General features: G+C 47.4%; 1 protein-coding gene across 2 annotated transcripts in view; it reads right to left on the bottom strand.

The window, feature by feature from the left end:
- The window catches only part of LOC128274738 (RNA-binding protein Pasilla), an 81,798-nt gene that overhangs the window by 42,223 nt on the left and 17,706 nt on the right, over positions 1-21,869 (bottom strand). The window lies entirely within an intron of this gene.

The following is a 21,869-nucleotide window of genomic DNA, read 5'->3' as shown; positions in this document are numbered from 1 at the left end:
GACAAACGCATCGCGCGGCGCCACAAGTTAGTGGCCCCTCTGAACCTCCCCCCCCAGCATCAGCCTGCCCCCGCTAAGCGATTGTCGTTATCGCCACCGCCGCCGCCGAGTGTCGCTCATACGAAATCGGGAGCTGCTGCAACTAGAAGCCCCGAATCCGTCCTCCTCCGTCGTGTGCTGCTTGCCATCCAACCAGAGTGAGGATCACTTGATCGAGTCGTCGTTCTCGACAGCCAATCTTCCAAAAAGCCTTGCTTTTTAGTGTCAGACGAGCTGCAGATTATACTAGGCTGTTCAATAAGTTCGTATGGTCGATAAGAAGGACACATTTTTATGGTTTAAAACACGCTTTATGAGTATGGTCTCCCTGAATATCAATACACTCGTTCCAACGAAATTCCAATTTAATAATTTCATCCCTGAAGTCAAAAACTGGAATGGCTTCAAAATACTCTTCCGAAGCTGTTATAACATCATCATTTGATGAAGCACGCTTTTTACGCTTCAATTTTTTTAAGGCCTGGAAACAGATGGAGGTCACCAGGGACCAAATCTGGCGAATACGGTGGATACTCAAACAATTCGAACTTTAAAACATGGATTTTTGCCATTGTCAAAATGCTCTTGTGACAGGCTTCATTGTCCGAATGAAAGAAGATTTTTTTTCTTCTTTAAACCGGGCCTTTTTTACGAATTTTCACTTTCAATAGGTCCAGAATGTTACAACAATAATCAAAGTTTATTGTTTTAGCAGTTTGCAAGTAATCCGCTACCAAAATTCCATTCGCATTCCAAAAAAACTGATGCTAACACCGTTTTGAGTGACTTCTGGACACGAACTCATTTCGGAACCGAAGAAAAAGGTTCACACAATTCCTTCCTCTTGTTTTGATTCAGGATCATAGTGATAGACCCAAGTCTCATCCACACTGACGATTCAATGCACAAAATTTACTTTACCCCTTCGAACACGCTCCAAATGTTACCGAGAAACTTGCACTCGAATGCGTCATTGTTCCATTTTTAGTGGATTCAGCTCCCATTTTGCAAACAGCTTTCTGAAACCCAATACTTCAGTCAAAATATTGGTTAAACTGCTCAATAAGATGGCTAGGCCTTATACTAAATCTTTTTCAGTGATTCGATGATTTTCCATTACGATATCCTGTATTTTTTCTACGATTTCAGGTGTTGTGTCTGCTTTTTGACGTTTTTAACGTGGAGCGTCTTGAAGGCTGTTACGACCTCGTTTAAACTCAGAAACCCCCCCTTTCAACCACCTAATTGAAGGTGAAGAGTCCTCATACACTTTCAACATTCGCTCATAAATTTGCTTTGCTTTTAAACCTTCCAAAAATAAAACTTCAATCGCTGCACGATACTTGATTTTCTCCATTTAACAAAATACTTTGACACGTGGATACTAAATGGCTTGTAAAAAAAATTAAGCAACCGATTAAAATGAAACTTCACATCCGTTCATATGAAGAGTGTACCAATATAACAAAAAAAAATTAGACTCGTAGCAGCGTCCTTTGTTGCCGACCATACGAACTTATTGAACACACTAATAATAGGTCCCCTTGCAGAGCTCATCTCATTTGTGGAAATTCGGAACAAACTCGTGGACTCGAACGGCTATTCCGCCGACCATTGCTAGAGATGTGGGGGGACAGAGTGAGTATTGGTGTCCCACCACAGACTCCACAGCCCACAGCATTCGATGGCTGACGACCGCAGCTGGTTCATTCCGGAATGGTGACGAGGAAGTTCCGTCGCCACCCATGTGACCGCACGGCGGACATTCATTTTGAGGCCGCTGGATTCATTCCCAATGAACGTCGCGCGATGGCGTGGCGGCAATTGCGCGGTTGGTTGCTACTAATTGGTAAACTAATTTCATGGTTAAGTTCACTTTTCACCCAACAACCGTCCAGTCCCCGGTGAAACGGTGCGTGATCAATCAATGGGCAGAAAATCGTGGGTCGCGTGGCACTTAGCGCAGAGTATTTCCACCCCATTAGCCCTCTCGGTGAGCAAGTGCCCCGCGTATTGCGTAAGATCTCGGTGCACGCGAACTCAAAGTTTGCAAAGTGTAACCAGTCACCGCCTGACATAAGAGTAGCTGTTGGTGGTTTGGAGGAACCTCTCAACGATTCACTTCCGAATGAGATGCAGCACGACGACGCAACTCCAATTACCAATCGTGGTCAACCTGCACCTGCAACAAAAGAACACTCGCAACCCACACACACGAGCATCATAACTGTCAGTTGTTGCCACCGGTGGCGATGACACATTCCATTGGGCAACGGCAGTGGAGGCGCTTCGAGTTGCAGTTTCGATCGCAGGGGCCGCATGCAATTCTTGACACAGTAACAGTCAGAGCAAGAACGTCATTCATCAGCCCCGATGGGTTGCATTGTTACCCGTGGTCAACCGTTTGGTCAGCCCGTCGTCGTCGGGTCAGGCGGCGGCGTGCCAGTGGCACAGTTTTCCGTTTGCGCAAAGTAACTACGGAGACGGTCAGACGGTCGGTGCTATCTGGGAGGCGACTCCTCTAGACCAAGGCCTCACATCGCTTCTCTCTGGTGCAGCTTCACCGGTGTGATTGATTGAAACGGTTGCCGGTTTCGGCTAACTTTTCGTAACTTCCCCGCGTTCGAGCGGAAGTTAGCCAAGGGAGTGTCTGCTATTGTCCTGAGGGGCGAACGGGCCTTCTACAACGAAACAGCGAGCGTTTCGTTCTCAAGCGATTCGTGGATTGGATCATCCGGTCGTGGCCGTGCATCGATGCATCGGTTTCTTTCAGTACGCTGCCAACAAGTTGAATGTTTCAAAAGCTTAAATTGGTGCGACGGGATACTGTCCGTTCTAATAGATATACGGTGGCCCCCTTTTGGATTCCGAAGATCGGAGCGCAAATATCGATTGTGGCGCTGTCACTGTATAGCGCTCGGTTCTGTGGACCAACTCCTGGGCCGAGTCCTGTTGTCCAAGTTTTCAGCTTTAATTTTACCGAAGAAGTCAACATTTCTCGGTAGCGAAGCCGTCAGACCCGAATCGTAGCTGTAGAAACCTTCTTAACAAAGCATGATGTGTGCGATAACTTCTGAGATTTGGGCTTAAACCAATCGACCAACATATAAGGATAGATTTGATACAATAAATGGGAAGAGCTTCTTCTAGTTTGCTTCTTATTGCAACAGCAAAGGCTCTCATAGTTTATGTTTTAGATGTTCCCGTTTTTGATGGTAAATTGTGTAGGGTGCAAACCAAATGTCGTCAATGTGTTCAGCTTCAATTTCGCCGAAGACGCAATCTGTCAACATTTCATTTACAACGGTTCCTTCTTCAATTTCGAACAAAACTGGGTCGATGATGCCGCCATACCAATATCCGTACCAAACAGTCACTCGTTTCAGGTGCCTTGGCTTCCCTTGCACGACGTGTGGCTTTTACTAAACATAACCACCGAAGTGGAAATGAGCTTAAATGAAATGAGCTTTTCAAATATCGTACAGTTTACTTTCTAAATGCGGGTGCCATTCAAAAAGTATCGCAACATTTGTGTTTTTTAATGAATAAACTAATGAATTTGTCCCCCCCCCCCCAAGTAATCCCCATCAGATATTACACACTTATGCCAGCGTATTTTCCAATTCTCTAAACACTTCAAAATAATCATTTTTGTAATCTTGTTCAACGCCTTTATCTTCTTAATCGTAGTATAGCGTTGTTCCTTTCATGTCCACCTTCAGTTTCCGGAACAAGAAAAAGTCACAGGAAACCAGATCTGGGGTAACCGTATTTCCTTTGGCATCATGTGTTCTTGTGTTCTTGTGTGTTCTTGTGTGTGAGTGTTCTTGTTACCAAAAATTCACGCAGAAACAATGATGTGTGAGCAGGAGTGCGACAGCCAATTTTTGTCCGGGGTTTGTGACGGATTGCTTCGGTCGAATTACGCATAACTTGCAGGTAATAGGGAATATTTTGACCGTTCTTCTTTTTGGCAAGAACTCATGGTGCGCCACGGCCCTGCAATCGAAGAAAACTGTAAGCAAAACTGTTCACATTCGACCAAACTTGGCTTTTCGACGTTCACACTTTCTTGGCCCTCTGAGAAAAGTTTGAACCATCGATAAGCATTGTGTTTGATCATAATAGCTTCACCATAAGCCACAGTCAGCATTTCGATTGCGTGAGACCTCTTAATTTGGGTTTGCACACAAAATTTGAAAAGGTTCTTTGCCATCCATTTTTCGGAAGAGACAAAAATCGAAGATGAGCCAAAACACGTCGAAGCAAAACAGTTTTCAAAGTTTGACTGATTATACAAAATGGTTGAACTTTTAAAAGTTTTAAATATTTCCCAATTTTCCGCAAGCATATTGCGTCCCGTTTCGTAGATGTCAAAGTTTTTCTTAAATGTATGCAGTTTCCAGAATAAAGTTTGACCTTTTAAAAGTCAAGTTAATCGGTAGTTTAAAATCGATGGATCACCCTATACAAAACAACACACCCATCGGCGGTCGGCTGCCGCTACAATTGGCCCCGTTTGTCGATTAATTTATCGCCACCGAAGGGTGGTCCCGATAAGCCGTAGGGGTTCAAAGAGTTACCACACCTCAAGAAGCAATCCAAGCGGCGGTGAGTTGACGCGATAAACCGCTGTTCCGCGAGTGGCCAGATCCGAGCAGTGGTAGCAGTAATTGACACACAAAATTTGAATCGCTATTGGAGTGGTAGTGAATGGCAACAAACATACTGGCCACACATATTACGTAGCTTATCAGCACGGACGGCCGCGGTTGCAATTCCGTGGCAGAACAACGGCCAATTCGGTGGCGTAAACTGTTCCAATATACAGCACACGGAGCATGGCCACGTACGCATTATTGTGTGCGATTCACTGTTAACCTTCTTATCAACAACGTTGCTCGGCTTTTTGTGGCTTGGTTGGTTGGTAGCTAAATATAAGCATCAAACCCGCCGGAGAGACGCTCTTATCGCGTGGCTACGGAAGAAAGAAACAACGCCAAGTGCTTGTTGGACTCGGAGTACATTTTAATTTATTCTCTTGGTCGTTTTTGGTTCTTCAGTTCTATATAAACGATCTGTGGCAATGGTGCAGTCCAGTAATGGTGGCCCTCAAATGCCGTGAAATGACTGCAGTTCAAACAACTAGCCGAACACACACACACACACACACAGAAAGAGGAACGTAATCGTTACATCACTCCCGGGGGCTTGAAATCGGAATGGGTGTTACAACATCAAACGACACACGCCGGTGGAATGCAGAGAAATCGCTGATCCTGTCCTGGCACAGGAAATGCCGTTTGACATACTACTTGTGGGGGGGGCCGGGCCGGGAGGGTGGCAATCTAGGACAACATAACCTGACCTCGGGAGGTGGGTTGCGGGGAATGGGTTTCCTTTGCCCGCAGCAGCACCCGCATCCGTACAAGGATAACGATTTCGAACGAAATTCAGTACACGCGACGCCCAACGGAACGGGAACTGGGTGACCGAGATGCATGTGTGTGATTGACGGAACAGAGCGAAACGGAGCGGCGGCAGTGGCAGGGTCTGATTGCCACAAAACAGCTGATGAACGACGGCCGTCGAGGATCCGACCCGACCCGAGTAACCCGAAAATGGCACTCAGTTGTCGGTGGAACCAGAGAACCGGACGTCATGCAACACTTTTACCGCAGTTTGCCGTCATTTTGTCGTAATGTCTCGCGCACACAAACCCACACACACAGGGACGGGGACATAAAACAGACCACCTACACAGGCGGGGCGACATCAATACTGCTGTGGAGGCCCGAAAAGGGGATTGCCACGTGCGCTAACACTCACGCAACGGACCCACCACTCATCGTGGGAAACTCAAAGCCCAAGGAATGCGCGCCCGAATGTCCCGTGTGAGTGGGGCGGCATCGGCATTTCCAGTAAACTGCCGTGACCTTCCCCGGGAAACGAGGACCATGCGCCTCCATGAGTGCCTGGCCTGGGGGGAGGCTCTGGCCTGATTAGCCTGCAAAGGGTAGTAACTGAGGGCACAAGGATTGTTTTCGTGGAGCCGCCTCGTTGGAACTCACAGAGAGACGGATTTTCACTGCAATCGCCATTCTGGGCGAGTCCACTCATTTTCCACTCGGAGACTTCGTCACTCACGGGTGTTTCGGAAAAGCTCCCCGCGGCCTGTTATTGACAGCTGAGCTTGCTGCTGACCCTCTCTGTCTGTGTGTGTGTGCCAGTGTGCGCATACGTGTCAGGAAGGAGCCGCTTGCAGGAGTTGGAACACACACCGTTTTTTTCATCCCTTCAATTCCGATGAGCGAAAGTTTTGAACGTCACCAAAAACACAGACAGATTTTACGCAACCCGCGAGTGGACCCCAAATTTAGACAGAAGCCCTTGTAGTGGACACATCTCTCTTGGGTAATTAGCGAACAACAAAATCCAGTCGCTAGTGGACACGACATTTTAGGGCGAAAGTTCCACACGCAACTGCAACTTTTACAGATACTCAACACACACCTTGGCAGTAACCTTTGTTCCCTTGGCACGCGTTTTGTGTGAGTAAATGGAAAATAATAAGCTTGACCAAACCAAATAAAAACGAAGGCGTAACGAATAAACGGGGCAAAGGGGTTCGGTTATTTTCGCTTACGTTGGCTACCACCGCCGTTGACGATGAAGGACTCCAGGATGTGGCCGACTCGACCGACCGACCGACCGACCGTACACTGACTGACCCACGGAGTTTCGGGGCGGCGTGTGGCTTGTTGGTGGTGCCAAAAGGCCGAGAGTTCCGCCGTTTGGACGATCGATTTTACTCGCAGCACGGAAAGGGCCCCCCACCACACACACACACACACACACGGTTTGGGGTTGAAATTAGGCAAATTCCGGTGCCACTAAACCGAGCCCATCATGGATCTAGGAACACTGAAACACTACCACCCGGGAGATCGGTAACCCGGGCTAAGGACGATGATGATCAGCTGCGGGGTGGGAATAATACGAAATGAGTGGCGGAATCTAAGGACGATCGTTGACTAAAACCACGGCACCATGATGATGCGCCCCGGGAGCTGCCCGGGTCCGTCACCAGACACAACACACGCGCTGACGACGACTGACGTTGCGTCGCTCCGGGTCCGGGCCTCTGACAGAGAGCGAGCGCTATTCTGCTGTCCTCGCACTGGAAGGATGTGGAATGCGCGCTCCATGTGTCTATTATGACACATGGAGGGCAAACACTCACACCACTGCTGCGAAGACCCTGCTCCAAGGAACGTCACATCGAACGGAATGGAACGGAACGTCACATCGGCTCCCCAAAACCCAGTAGTAGTCTGGTGCGCTCCTGTCATGTGTTTTCTGTCCCGGTTCCACCTATCGTCGGGCCATCTCTTTCCGACCCACACACACACACACACAGAGACAGCTGGGCTGGGAAGCCCCGTCCTTGGGGGGCCCGATCGATCCGCGTCTCTGTCTCTGTGTGTGGGTCGGAGTTGAAGCGGAGACACCGTCACCGCCGCCGAAAATGCGGCACTAAAATGCGGCACAAATTTGGTCGTTCGGCGGTCTTTTTTTTGTTGCTTTGCTTTGCTTGTTGATTTGTCCGGAAAATGGTTCCGGAACCGCCGCCGGTTGCAAAGCAATTCGGGGCCAGGACCGTAGGACACGGAGAGAGAGAGAACCGTGAAGGAAACAATCGACATGGTGAACGGTGTATTTCCACAACAACATCACCTGACAATTGTGACAAACACACATACACAGCGGTGGCGGTGCGTTGTTTGTTGATTCTGTTCTCAGGTTTCTATCACAGCTCGCACACACAGCACAACCGTTTCGTCCACGGGATGAACGGGTGAGATAGGAAGCTGGGTAGTGAGGAGAGTGAGGGGCGCACGATCGCGGGGTGTACGAGATGAACGGTGCGCGATCAAGAGAATGTGAGTGAGGCCGGCCGGGCCAGATGATGGCAGAGAACTAAACCCGGGCCACCATCGAGCGGCCGCCTGGCGTTTGGTTGGGCTCTTCCGTCGAAAAGTCAAAGGCTGTGTCCAACTACAGCGCCAGTCTTGCGGTGTGTTAGTGGACAGTCCCCCGACTCGATCGTCGAGCTCACTCCGCCGATCCGACTCTCGGGGTCCTCGGTTCTCTCTCTCTCTCTCTGTTACAGACTCTGTGGGTTTTGGTCACTCATTGTTGCCCCCCGTGCATTGGGTGGTGGTGGTTGCCGCACCAACTGACTGACCCGACGAGGCACGAGCACGGATCGTCGTCCTTTCGCGCGGGTTGCGCAACCCCCCAAATCTTGGCGCAGTATGGCGCGTGCAGGAGACGGCGAATGTGTGTGGCTTTTAAAGAGTCGCACGGTCGCGAATTTCTCACGAATTCCTCTCTCTCTCCGGTCAGTTGCTATCAGCTGGAAGAACATGCTGGGGGCCGCCGGGCGTCACTCACAGCGCAAACCGAATGCGGCTGTGCGCGGCGGCGGGAACTCAATTCCCACGCTGGTCGCACTCACACGCACAGAGCCTGGCCACACAGCAACACAAACACGAGGCAACAAAAAAAAGAACAACACCCGCCACATACAGTGGATGGCGAAAAGATGGTTAGTTCAAGAACACAAAAGATTTTAGGCAAAACGAGAATGAAAAATTTGCTTTAATCAACCAAAAATCAATCAAAAACATTTTATAAGATGTCTACTAGGTCTAAGAGATGAGACACACAAAAAATGTTTATAAAATTTTAATGCGATTTTCTATTTTATTCAAAGTATGTGCCATCGCTAGCTATACATTTGTCCTATCTCTCTGCTTAATCATGGATTCCCAGACGAAAGAATTCTTCGACTTTTTAAGTAAACTAATAAGTCATCCGATTTCGACTTCCTCGTAGAAAAACGAAGGGCTGCTCAGCCAATACGTGTCCCATCGATGGAAAAGAATGATATTCGGAAAGAGACAAGTCTGGTGAATAACGCGGGGAGGGATAGCAGCTCCCATCCAAGTGATTTGATAGTATCCTGAATCAGTTTTGTTTTTTTGGGGCGCCTGGTCCCTGAAGCCACCGGCAACCAGGCGCCTCCATTTTCATTAGAGAAGGAAAAAGACTTTTTGGGTGTTTTTCGATCAATGCATGGTTCAAATTGATCATTTGTTGTCAGTAGCGATCGGAAGTAACGTTTTTATAAGGTTTTAGGAGCTTGTGAAACACCACACCTTTCTGACCCATCAGAAAGTTCGTTTTTTGTAGTCCTTCGACGCTTTTTCGCCAAATCAAAATCGACATTTTGAAATTGTTTAAACCACTCAAAGCAATGCGATTTTCCAAACACAAGTCCCGACAAGCATTTGGTGCGATTCCGAAGCAGTTTTCTTCAAGAGTAGCAGAAAAATTATAATCCCCGCAAACCGTCATTTTCAGGCACAAAAGTTGACATAGTTTAACCCTTTCAATGATGGGTTGCACACCGAAATAATTTATTTTTCGACCTGAAATCATTTATCTGATGTCAAAACAAGGTAATGATGAATGAACCGCTAAACTGGGAAGCCCCAATCGACAGGTACAGCCATCTTTTGAACAGTCCGGTTCTCAACTCTTAGACCTAGTAAATGATAGTTTTAGTGTATTTCGGGATGATTGATACAAGAGAAAAATTTTAGCTAAACAAGCTAAATTTCTCTTCGGCGAAAACAACCTTAGTATCCGCAATGCATACCATTCCGCCCAGACAGTGTAGCCAACCATCCTGGTTTAGTGATGTGGCCTTTTCTACAGTCCTTATGTATTATTTTGTTCTAGATTAGATTGATTAATTTGGCTAATTCTGTTAAATTGAGTGGGATCTTTGCGCAAACTCCAAGGTTCATGAATAACACCATGTTTTCAGTGGTTTGGCTGGTCTGGACAAAGATGTTAGTCTAAAACCTTGATATAAACGAGATATTGCATGACTACCTGTGGCTTGTGGATTGCCGCACTATTCTGTGGTGCGGGGAAAGCTTCACCAATAAAACTTGTTCCTTCTTGAATGATTTTTCTTTCGTCGATTTTTGACCAGCTTTCGAGACACCATGACCAGGAAAGGCCACCAACTTGTAGACTTCATGTCAATAATGCATCCCTGGAACATAATGCCGTTGTAATTTGTTTCCTAATAATGATCCAGGTCCCATATAGCAGAAAATTTCAATTTCTTATAATGATAGTTGAGTTGAGCATACCAAAAATTATTCACTTCAAAGCAGCTTTTCTCACAATACGAGATGTTTCTAAACATGTTGACAGTAAAACACCGTTCTTTTTTTCGTATTGACCATGGTAAGGTGCGGAATTTTGTTATAAACAAGGCCAGATTTGTCTACATGATGTAGACTACGTCGAAATTGCTCAAATTGACCTATGGCCGCAAATGGCCGCACCAGTCTACTAGATTACGTCTGAATGTCGTTTTATCGCCCAAATTTTGCTCTTAGAACCTCAATCCAATATTCAACGTCTCAAAAGAGCCATAGAAGATGTACTAATATTTTCACATATTATTCAAATGTTCAGGAGCTAAACTTCTTTTCGCTATCCACTGTAGATCTCCGTGGCGGCCGAACTCAAGGTTGGTCTCCGACGATTTCTACCGCACCGTGACGTGCGGCGTGACGTTTCGTGTCTCTCTCTCTCTTCTTGAAGCTCGGAAAATAGGCGCATTCGGTCGCTCTTCTATTGCTCTTTGTGGTCCCTCGTTTGTGTTTGTGCGCGCCGTTGTTTGGCTTCACTTTCGAAGAATGCAGCAAAACGGCGAGGGAGATTCTCGCGCTGAGCGGCTGTCCACGTGGTTTGTTGGGCGGCTGACTGAGTGTCCCGAGCCCCAAACAGAGTCCGTTTTCCCGGGAACGACCCTTTTTCCGCTGTGTTCGCCGTGTGAGTGTATGTGGAGGAGCCAGGCGGACATTTATGTAATGGTATGCAGTAAAGTTCCCGTAAAGACACTCCGAGAGCAACATTGGCGACCTCTACCTCTTTCTCTCTCTGTTTGTTCTCTCTGTCTCCCCTTCTCCCTCTCTGGTGGTTCAGTTCGGCGCTCTCGGTCAGCAAGTCCCTCGGCCGACCGCCCGCCTTTATGTGGGTCATTAGTAGTAAACTTCATTGGATGGCTTCACTTTCGAGCGGCCGCTGCCGTGTGACTCTCTCTCTCTCTCGTTCTCTCGATTCGATAGCTGTTATTGGAACAGTGAAACCAATAGGCCACGGCGAGGAGTGGGCCCAGCTAGTGGCCGCTCTGGCTGGCTTTCCGTTCCGTTCCGTACCAGCAACTGCACCGTGCACCGAGCGAGCGAATTGAGCACGCCAGAGTGGGTGGATGGGTGGGTGGGTGGTCGGTTGGGGACAAGTGTGCATATGGGGGCGATGCAGAACTGGGTCACCGAGTCGAGAGCATAAGGCCACGCGCAAAACAGCACACCGAGACGGAGGCGGAGGAGTTTTACGGAGTGCGCAGTGTTTGGTGACGTTTTCCGAACGCAGCGAGAGACACCCGATTTGGCGACAGCTCGGTGGAATTGTTGTGGTCACATGTGGGGACTCGACACTCGTCGCAGGACCAGGAGCGAGCGAGCGAAAATAAAACGAAAGGTTCAGAGAGATCAAACGGTCGCGTCATCTCGTAGATAATCCGAAGACCTCCCCTGAAGGCACTAAAGTCATCGGTCAGCAGTGTAGAAACTTCTGCCAATGGGTTACGCAAACAGTACTCAGGTGGCACCAAGGCGCGGAGTCGTCACCAGAAATTATGTCCGAGACTGTCCCGTGTCGTATCGATTTTTCGCTTCCTACTTTGTGGCTCCACTACCTGTGCAAACCACGGACCCCACTAGAAGCCTTGCCGGGGGCGAAGTATAAATAAAAATAAACCCGAATCTCTGCGCACCTTCCTGTGCGGCATTGCGGCCCACCTTGAGAGTGCCCACCGGACCCACAAAAGGATTCCTACCCCGGTGTGGCCCGGTGGCCTTGTGTGTGCGTCTTAAACTCCGCGTAAACCTTCAGGTGTTAAAAATACCCCTCTCGTCCACGTGCAGCCGCGGCGCAAGTGGCGACGGACAGGTTTTGGGTAAACATAAGCAGGACGGAAACAGGCCAAACCGAGACAAAGACAGACAGAGAGAGATAGGAACACACTAGACTTGAGAGCATTCCATAACCAGTTTTATTGCCGTGTTCTCCAATATGCGCGGCGCGCGCTCGTGGAGTTGGGTCATCGGAAGTTGAACAACTAACAGGAGTGTTGCAAAAACGGCACTGCGCGAAAAAAAGGCACACGTCAAGCGATCAAACAAAAAACTTTATAAAAATCCACAAAACATGTTTACCAAGCGACTCATCCTTCAAGCCGAGCGCGAACAAGTGAAGCGAAGAACGCAAACTTCTGATTGAAGGACAGGCAGTGGTTTTGGGTGATGAGAACCGAACGCAGTAACACAAAAAAATGAAAGACCGGAACATTTAAATCCGAACCGGTCTGGCACGAACCGAACGAGGCGAAGGTTAGGAAGATTCGGACACATTCTTTGACCGCACCACAGGAAGATGAAGGCAGGCAGGTACCAGGCTGTTCAATAAGTTCGTATAGTCGATAAGAAGGATACATTTTTATGGTTTGAAACACACTTAATTATTCAGTATGGTCTCCCTGAACATCAATAGCTGCAGCTTTTATGACGTCATCATTTGATGAAAAATGCTTTTCACGCATGATTTTTTTATTTGAAAACATATGGATGTCACTAGGGGCCAAATCTGGTGAATACGGTGAATACGGTGAATACTGAAACAATTCGAACTTTAATTAATGGATGTGGCATTATCAAATTGCCCTTGCGACACGGGGTATTATTCCATTTTTAGCGAATGCGGCACCCATTTTGCAAACAGCTTTCTCAAACCCAATACTTCACTCAAAACTTTGGTTATACTGCTCAATGTGATGGCTAGGCCCTATACTAAATCTTTTTAAGTGATTCGACGATTTACCAATACGAGATCCAGTATTTTGTAACGATTTCAGGTGATGTGTCTGCTTTTTGACCTTTTTGACATGGATCGTCTTGAAGGCGTCAGCACACATCCGAAGTTCGTTTCGGAAATGAAATTTCGGAACATCAACACGCGTTGTCTTGCATTGGATTGTATGGGACACTTCACACCGGCAACGCCATCAAGTTACTCGGTCGAAAGTAAAATTCATAAAATAGACAGTCTTGGGTTCGCAAATTTGTCAAGGTTCGTATAGTTGGAGGTGTGGTGGTTGGGGCGAAATATTTCGGGCTGTTTTGTTTTTTGACAGATTATTTGTGTTTATATTTGCACGTTCAAGATCCATTGAGTTTTGATGCGAGAATTAAAACAGTTTTAAGATGAATTTGTGTTTGAATTACAAGTAATAATTAAGTTAAAATTGCTTGTGATACAAAAAACCTCAATTGAGTAGTCTTCGATTAGTTTTAAAACACACAAGGTGTCTCAATGTTTTCGCCCAAACAAAAAGGGCGAAAGGACGTTCCCAAATTCGCACTTTGGTGTGAAGGCGCCGAAGTAGCGGTCGGTCGGTCCCAAATTTCAGCTCGCTGTCTGCAGAGCGTTTGAAGGCTAGTACGACCACGTTTAAACTCAGAATCCCTTCTTTTAACCCCATAATTGAAGGCGAAGAGTCCTTTTATACTTTCAACATTGATTTATAAATTTCCTTTGCTTTTAAACCTTCCAAAAATCAAAATTTGATTTTCCGTTGTAAAAAATACTGTGACACGTCGATATTGAATGACTCGCAAAAATAAAATTAAGTGACCGATTGAAATGAAACTTCACATCCGTTCATATGAAGAGTGTACCAATGTAACAAAAAAAATTAGACTCGTAGCAGCCCCCTTTGTTACCGACCATACGAACTTATTGAACACCCTAGTACATGTGTTCCTTATAATTGGCAGTCTTTTGTAGATTTTAGTTACGATCGTAAACCCGATCCAAGTTACTCCACCCTCGATTCGGAGATTTTCGACCCACGACGACGGGTCGCTGGTTGACGCGGGCCGACATTTCGATCGATTTAACGATGATCTGCGCCGTTGAGTGGGCGTGACTTCTACCACGCACGGTTATGTTGAGCCCACGATTACTGAATGGGCGTGCGTGCGTTTTGTGGTATGTTCCGGTTTCGAGCACGAGCGCGTCTCGGTTGAAGTTCCCAGCGATCGCGTCGTCGCGTCAACGATTGGAATCACAGTGGAAAATTGGGTGCTGATGGCTAACGGTCATCCAGATTCTGTCGAGGCGTCGATCGAATATTGCTACAATATTTTATCACTCCCGAGCCCGAAACAAATTGTGACGCGTCTCTTCAGTCAAAGTTTCTACCCGCAGTACCGTAATTACGGCCCCTGCATCATACGTCCGACGGTCTCCCTGACGACGTCCAGCGTCAAATTAGGACTCATGAGCGTAGGAGCCCATATCTTGCAGAAGGACCAGGCCGCAACAGAATCGGGCCGCCATGCTGGTGGCGAGCTGATGGTGGCTAATTAAAATTCATTCAAAATTCTCATTACCCAGCCGGGTTCCTGCCGGGTAGGGGCGCCTTTTCGTGCAAGCCGTATCGAATAGATCCCGGTGTCCCGTTCGTGCACTCAGCCCTGCAGCAGGAAACCTGACACCGATCAGCAAACGGCCTTCACTCAGTTGCGCGAAACGCAGTCCTCTATCCCCGGGTGTCCCGGGACCGTTTATTGGATTCTAATTAGGTCTGCGGCGCCTCCGTCAGGACGCTCTTCGGGATGGCTAATGGAGTAAAGGGTCGGCGTAAAAAAAGGGCCAACGGTGTGGAAAAGGGACGACAACAGTTAGTCTATTTACCCGTCCCAACGGTAGCTGCGTAACCGCTTCTCCCGGTTTGCCGAGTGTCACCCTACGGGTGTTCCCATTCTTTACTTCTCGCTTTGGTTGTCACACGGAGCGATTGCAAACTTTCCGAGGCTGTTCCGCGTTTTCTGCTATGGTGTTCTATGTTTTTAGCACCAACTTTGCTCAGTTCCTAGCCCGTTGCAACGAAGCCTGTCAACTTAGAGTGTTACGCTAAATCCGCGGTATTACTAAGCAACTTACGGAATGAGTAACTCACAAGACTTTTAGTTGAGCTATGAAGAGGCTTCGAAAAATGAGGAAAAAATAGGACATTTTGTTAATGGCTGCTTAACAGTTTGAGATGTTGGCAATATGTATTGCAATTTATTAAAAAACTAAACAGGTCTAGAACGATAAAATAGGACTGTTTAACAGATGGCTGTCAATTTGGTCTTCCCAATTATGATTTTTTTGGCAACGTTTTTTTACGTTTTGATATCAGGCAAATGATTTCATGTCGAAAAAAAAATTGGTTTGCAACTTATCTTTGAAGACTTTTGTGACTTTTGAGACCATGTCGACTTTTGTGCCTGAAAATGACGTTTTGCGGGCATCATTGTTTTTCTGCTACCTGTTAAGGCAAGCTGCTACCGCATCGCATCAAATGCTTGTCGAAAATTACGGTGATCATGCTTTTGAATGATCGCAGTGCTTTAAGCGGTTTAAAGAAATTAATATGACGATTTTGACTTAACAAGCAAAGAGCGTCGGATGACTCCAAAAATAGACTTCCTGATGGGACAGAAAGGTGTAGTGTATCGCAAGCTCCTAAAATCTGCTGAAACCGTCAATTCAGATCGCTGCCGACAACAAATGATCAATTTGAACCATGCATTGATCGAAAAGCGATCAGAATGGGCCAGAAGACGGTACAGTAACTTGACTCCATGACAGTGCGTCTGTACGCAAAGTAAAACTGCTTCAAGATACAGGCAAAGCACTTAGCTGGCTTACCAGGCATGACCCCTTCCGAATATCATTCATTTTCATCGATTGCATTAGCTGAGCAGCACTTCGATTCCTACGAGGAAGATGAAAAGTGGATGACCAATTGGGGTTTACTTCAAAAGACGAAGAATTCAGTCGACGTGAAATCCACGATTTAACAGTGAAATGAGAAAAATGTATACCTAGCGATGGCACATACTTTGAATGAAATAGAATTGTTCATTTCAATGTAATAAACATTTAATTTCTTTGAACAAAAAAATCGGATTTCATAGTTCTAGACCTCGTATGTAATAAATCTGTTTCGACTTTAAACACAGTGGCAAAACGCGGGTCCTGCGAACTAACTATCCCAATCCTTCGACGAGTGTGCTTCAGATTAGCGCCGCCAGAGTATTGCCCGTCATTTTGGGAAGATTCGGAAAAAACCCGTTCCTGTTAATGCTTATAGCAGACTCGACCCCATCTTATCTGGGCTGTGTCGTGTCGATAAACGAATCATACAATTCGATCATGTTAACGATTGTAAAGTACGTACATTCAAGACTCAGCAGCGCGGGCAGACAACCTTATAATTGGTGGCGCTGATATGACCAAACGTCAGTGCGTGAAGTTTCTCCACGTTGACCACCAGCGCAGACCACCAGTGCTCGATTATCTGCCTTCGAAATTGCGGCAGCGGATAAGGGCCGAGCTACCCATAATAGCCATCTATCGGTTCCGATTAGAGTTTGGTCCACCAACAGGGCCACAACAGGGTGATAGGAAAGTTTGCCACAGCAGCAACCCTCGGGTAGCAGCAGCACTGCAATCGCTTCGAAAATTCTTATCAACTTCAACATAAAAAAAGAAACCTTCGAAAAGGAACGAGAGAGAGAGGGGCAGAACTTTCGTAACCGACGCCCCGTTCTAAAGTCCGGCTCTACCCCCCCGCTTATCGCCTCGCGGTAGTCAATTGGATGCACAAAATGGAAACGGCAACCTTCGCCGATAACGAGGGCCACCGGGGCCGAACAATAACACACCATAATTTGGCTGCGAAATGCGTTATAGTGAAAAAAAATTAAGGCTCAAATTGTGTACGGAAAACCAACCAAGTACGGGAACCCAGCCATTAATCTTATCGCCAACGGGGCATTGCGGGCGAACGATAAAGAGCGCGTAGCTTATTTTGCCGTAATGAGCAGGACGAGTTCATGGTTCCGCCGTCGCGTGCACCGATTAACTACGTTTCAAAATTTCATTACCTAGGGTTCTAATCACACTCGACTCGCGCCAAGGTGTTACGTTTTTTCCAAATATTTCTCGCAACCGACAGTGTTGCCAGCCGAAGCGACCCAAGCAAGAGAACACCCCCCTATGTGGAACGTTCTACAATCTGACGTAAAGCATGTGTGCTCGAAAAGAAACCAATGACTTTCTTTCGCTTCGCTTCGCACCACTCGCACGATGACTGATAACGAAGCGAGAACGCTAAGCCCTGATACGGGAGCAAGAACCACGCTCTTTCTGTGGGTCGTCACGCTCCTCGTTACAATGTTTCCGAATCCCGGCCGTGAGGCCCACTCGCGCAGCATAAAGCACCATTACGAAGATCGCATAGGGCGAACGAAAACAATATACAGAGCCATACATAATCTATCCCTCTATCACTTGTTAACAACTCCATTCCGGCCCGGCCCGGATAGGAAGTGGATTGCTTCGTGACAACGCCGGGATATACGAGGGGAAAAACTCAGCGCCGTTCAAGTGACGTCCGTTCTTGTCGATCGGGCGCATCAGCAGTGCTCTCGGGCGCTATCGCATCCATAATTGAACGACTCTCGCTCTCCGGAGATTGCGGGAGCCCCTCCACGGAACGGAAAAGTGGCCACCTCAACACTTTTCCTAGCAGCATGTGGGCCGTGGAAATAGTGCCTGGGAACCGCCGTTAATGGTGGTGGCCAGAGCGCTGGCTTCCGACCACTTTCATCGTATCAAGGTTCTATCAGCAGCTGGCCTGAGGACTGGCTTTCCCTCGTGTTCGGGTCCGCAGTCTAATAATCAACTTCCCCCGGGGTGCTGCTCTCTGCTGGTCCGGTGGATTACCGTGCTGTCAGGCCACCAATTTTGGGGCGTATCTCTCGGTCTTACCCCAGGCCGCGAGGACAAACAGAGCAGCGAGCAGCTGAGATAAGCCGACTTTTCTTTCGGCCACTATTGACATTATGCTTCGAAATCTCACGCCAGCGAGCGAGACGGCACACAGAGGGGTGCACCGTTATCGGTCCCTTTTCGGCGAGTAGAATATTATTGCTTCCGGTCCGGGAACCATCGGAGCATAGCGAGCGCCCGTGCGCCGCCGGTTTTTAATTCTGCCCATCAAAGAGTTAACTCGCTCGGTGGTCGCTTTGGTAAATGCGTTCGGTTGCATTGCCCGCCGGCCGCAGTTCCGGTCCGCTGTTTTGTCACCCCCCGCTGTTTGTTCCGGGGGGCGCCGGAAATAGCGGAATCTCGCGCGCGTGAACAAGGATCGGTGAAATGAGTGTTACAATAATTACACACAGCTGACAGCCGTCGTTACACGCCGCGGCCGGGACTGTGGCCACGAAGAGTTGTAGATGAGCTTCACCGACGGCGGTTGGATAATTTCTCATTAAAAGTTGCGCCGGGTGTCATCCAGCCAGCCAGCCATCCAGATAATGACAAAAGTTGCCCGCAGCACATCATAAACCGAAACCTGCCAAACATCTTAACCATTGGATGATTGAAAGGAAAAAAAACCAACATAAATAGACGATTGCGAAGACAGCGGTAGAAATTGCGGGTTGATGAATTCATTAATGTTGGGTTTACTTTGCGTAAGTCCGTCGTCAGAGTTCGGAGATGTTTCTTCGGCCACGCATCTTTCTAAACTGTGCCCTCGGTTTTGTGTTGTGGGAAAAAGCGAGCTGTGCAAGTCATTCAACAGATAACAATTGTCAGCCCTGCCAGATATGGAGGATGAAAATTTATGATAATGTGCCTTCCATGCCCAAATTAAGTGATAGCGATATTTCATTAACAATTGATACACCGTACCAGAGCTGAAGGAGCTCCCAGTGTGACACTGTGTTCAGGGACAGCAACCGGGGAACCGAAAAGTGCGAAAAAATAAATTGTTTCTCATTCGAATCACTTAAAAACTGAAGAACGGCCGGTCGGCGGGAGTTGCTGCGGCCCACTTGAAACAATTTAGGCAGCTGACACAACGCTCACACAAGATGGTGTTTCAAGTGGATTGTGTTGAATCTGGCGTTGTTGAAGCAGCGCACTGCTGTTTGAGTTTCATTCGGGCGCTATCATGTGCAGAGTGTGATAAGCAACGTCGCGAGTGAGCATAATGATACAGCAGAATGGAGGCCGAATAGAGGCAGTCCAATAAAACGCAACCGCGCCACACCAGCACAGACAATACAAGTATGCTAAATTGTATCCAATTGATTCCATCAAGAACACCGGGCAACATTAGCGGGCCCGGGGGCAACGGAAAAGCCAAATCAAATACGCCATCATCGCCAGAGCGCGGATCGTCGGTTCCGTGTGGACGGACACACAAAAAAATGAAACCAAAGGCAGCAAAACAATGACGTCGTTGCTGGGTAATAATTTTTATGATCAACGATGATGATGATGATGATGGCGGGGGGCCACGCCAGGGCATCGAGAAGGGCAGGGCAGGCGCAGCGATAGACCGTGCACAACAACAAGCGACGCATAAAATGTTCAATTGCTCAATTGGCTATCGTATCTCTCTCTCTCTCGCTCGCTCGGGGTCTTTATAGCTCACTGTCCTTCGACGGTCCACTAGCGACACCGGCTTTTCTGTTCACGTGTCCCCTCCTCGCTCTCGGCACAATTGCGTAAAGGTGTAAAACGGTCGGATGCGTAAGATCGGCGCACAGGAGCTGACGAAACCTATCCGTCGGGCCCGGCGCCGGGCTTCTCACCACACAACTGTGGCCCCTATTGTTTTGATGCACTCACCGATGATGCGAGAGATGATGGTGGCGATCGTGGGCCACGCGGGAGATAATGTGTCACAACCGGTTATTTCGCCTTCGACCGATTGGCAAAGAGCAGCGGCAAACAAATAATGCCCCGGACACCTCCTCTCCGTTGAGTGTGGTTAAAACTGACCACTAGACGCGGTGATGGTGTGTGTGTGTGTGTCAGAGAGCGAGAGAACGACAGACAACAATTAGGTTGGCTAAAAAGAAATCCATTATTTTCTAGGTAGATGGCTTGGTAGTGATCGATATCACGTGAAGTATCGATCGTACAGTTTCAAGATTAGGTTCATTTCAAAGCAGATACTTTACACTTAGAAAAATGCTTTCACTGTTTATTGTTTGTTCCATTTGTGTGTGAGTTAGACGGTGTTAAAAATGGAAGTCACCATAGAGAAAATTTGGCACATTTTACAGTTTTTGTCCGACAAAGGTGAAAATTCAAGCTAGACCGCTGAAATTGTACATGGTGTTTATGATCCCGATACTCTAACAGCTAGCTACATTAAATTGTGGTTTCGTTTACCCGTTTTAGTTATTTTTCATGTTAAAGCCTGTCTGCCTCTGCGTCATCGAAAATGTCGATAAAATCACAGAAATAATGAAAGTTGATCGGCATGTTAGTAGTCAAAGCATCGGTCAGGATCCGAAGATTAACTGTAAAATAGTTTCAAGCCATTTGCCCAAAGCTGGATTCACAAAGAAGCTCGATGTTTGGGCGCCACTCTATTTCCATCAAAAAACATGATGGCTCAAATTTCCATCTGCGCAATTTTAGCCAAACGGATGGGTACTGGGGATGAGAAATGGGATAAATACGACAATACTATCTGAAAATAATCGTGGCCTAAGCGTGGTGAAGCAACTTAACCGGTGGTAAAACCAGAACTCATGGCCAGGAAGGTTCTACTGGGTGGGTGGGACTTGAAAGGAATCGTTTATTATGAGTTGCTTCCGTGTAGCGAAACACTAAATTCAGATCTCTACTACCAAGAACTGCACTGTTCAAAGCTAGCGATTGGTCAGAAACGACCAGAATCGGCCAACAGAAGAGGTTTTGTGTTCCATCAGGACAAAGAAATGTTACGCGCGTCTTTAGAGACTCGCCAGAAAGTCCGGGAGCTCGGTTGGGAAGTTTTATTGCATCCACCGTATAGTCCGAACCTTGCACCAACCGATTGACACAATTTTCGCGCATTACAAAATTTCCTGAATGATGAAAAACTGAGATCAGAAAAGGATTGTTGAAAACGATTGTTCAAGTTTTTCACCAAAAACGAAAAATAATTCTATAAGAAAGGCATTATAAACCTACATCTGAAAAGGCAACCCATTTTCCAACAAAACGGTGCATATTTGACGTAAATCGGACCATCGAAAGTATCTCAATTAAAGTTTTGAATTTCAGTTTTGAATAAAAAAAGGAATTACTTTTACCCCAGCCTAATAAAAATGATCCTCAATACGCGCGCGAGAGAGAGAAAGAGTTGCCGCATCGTGCCACTAGATGGCACTGCGCGTCTCCAATGTGAGGCTGTGGCAACTTTCCGCCATGGCCCTTTCGGTTGCTCCAGCCGCACCCAACCCCAAAACCTTCTTGGTCACACTTGCAGCACGTAAGAGAGTGGCCGCGACACTACGACGATCGATTTGGACCACGGCAACATCAAAGAAGAAACGACAGGTTCCCAAAACCTAAAAAGCACATCCCTCTAATGATGGTCCGTGGTGGTCCGCGTGTCGTTTAATGGGGTGGTCGGTCCTCCCCGATAGGTGCCTGAACATAACTCAGGCTCTCGTGCTGTGTGCGCCCTTTTGCGGCCGACCTTTCGCGTCACGGTGTTGGATAACGATCGACGACGAAAGGCCGTCAGGTTCCATTGGTGGCCGGTGTGG

The sequence above is a fragment of the Anopheles cruzii genome, chromosome 3, assembly GCF_943734635.1.
Source record: "Anopheles cruzii chromosome 3, idAnoCruzAS_RS32_06, whole genome shotgun sequence".
NCBI lineage: Eukaryota > Metazoa > Arthropoda > Insecta > Diptera > Culicidae > Anopheles > Anopheles cruzii.
This window is presented reverse-complemented; position numbering and strand designations above follow the sequence as displayed.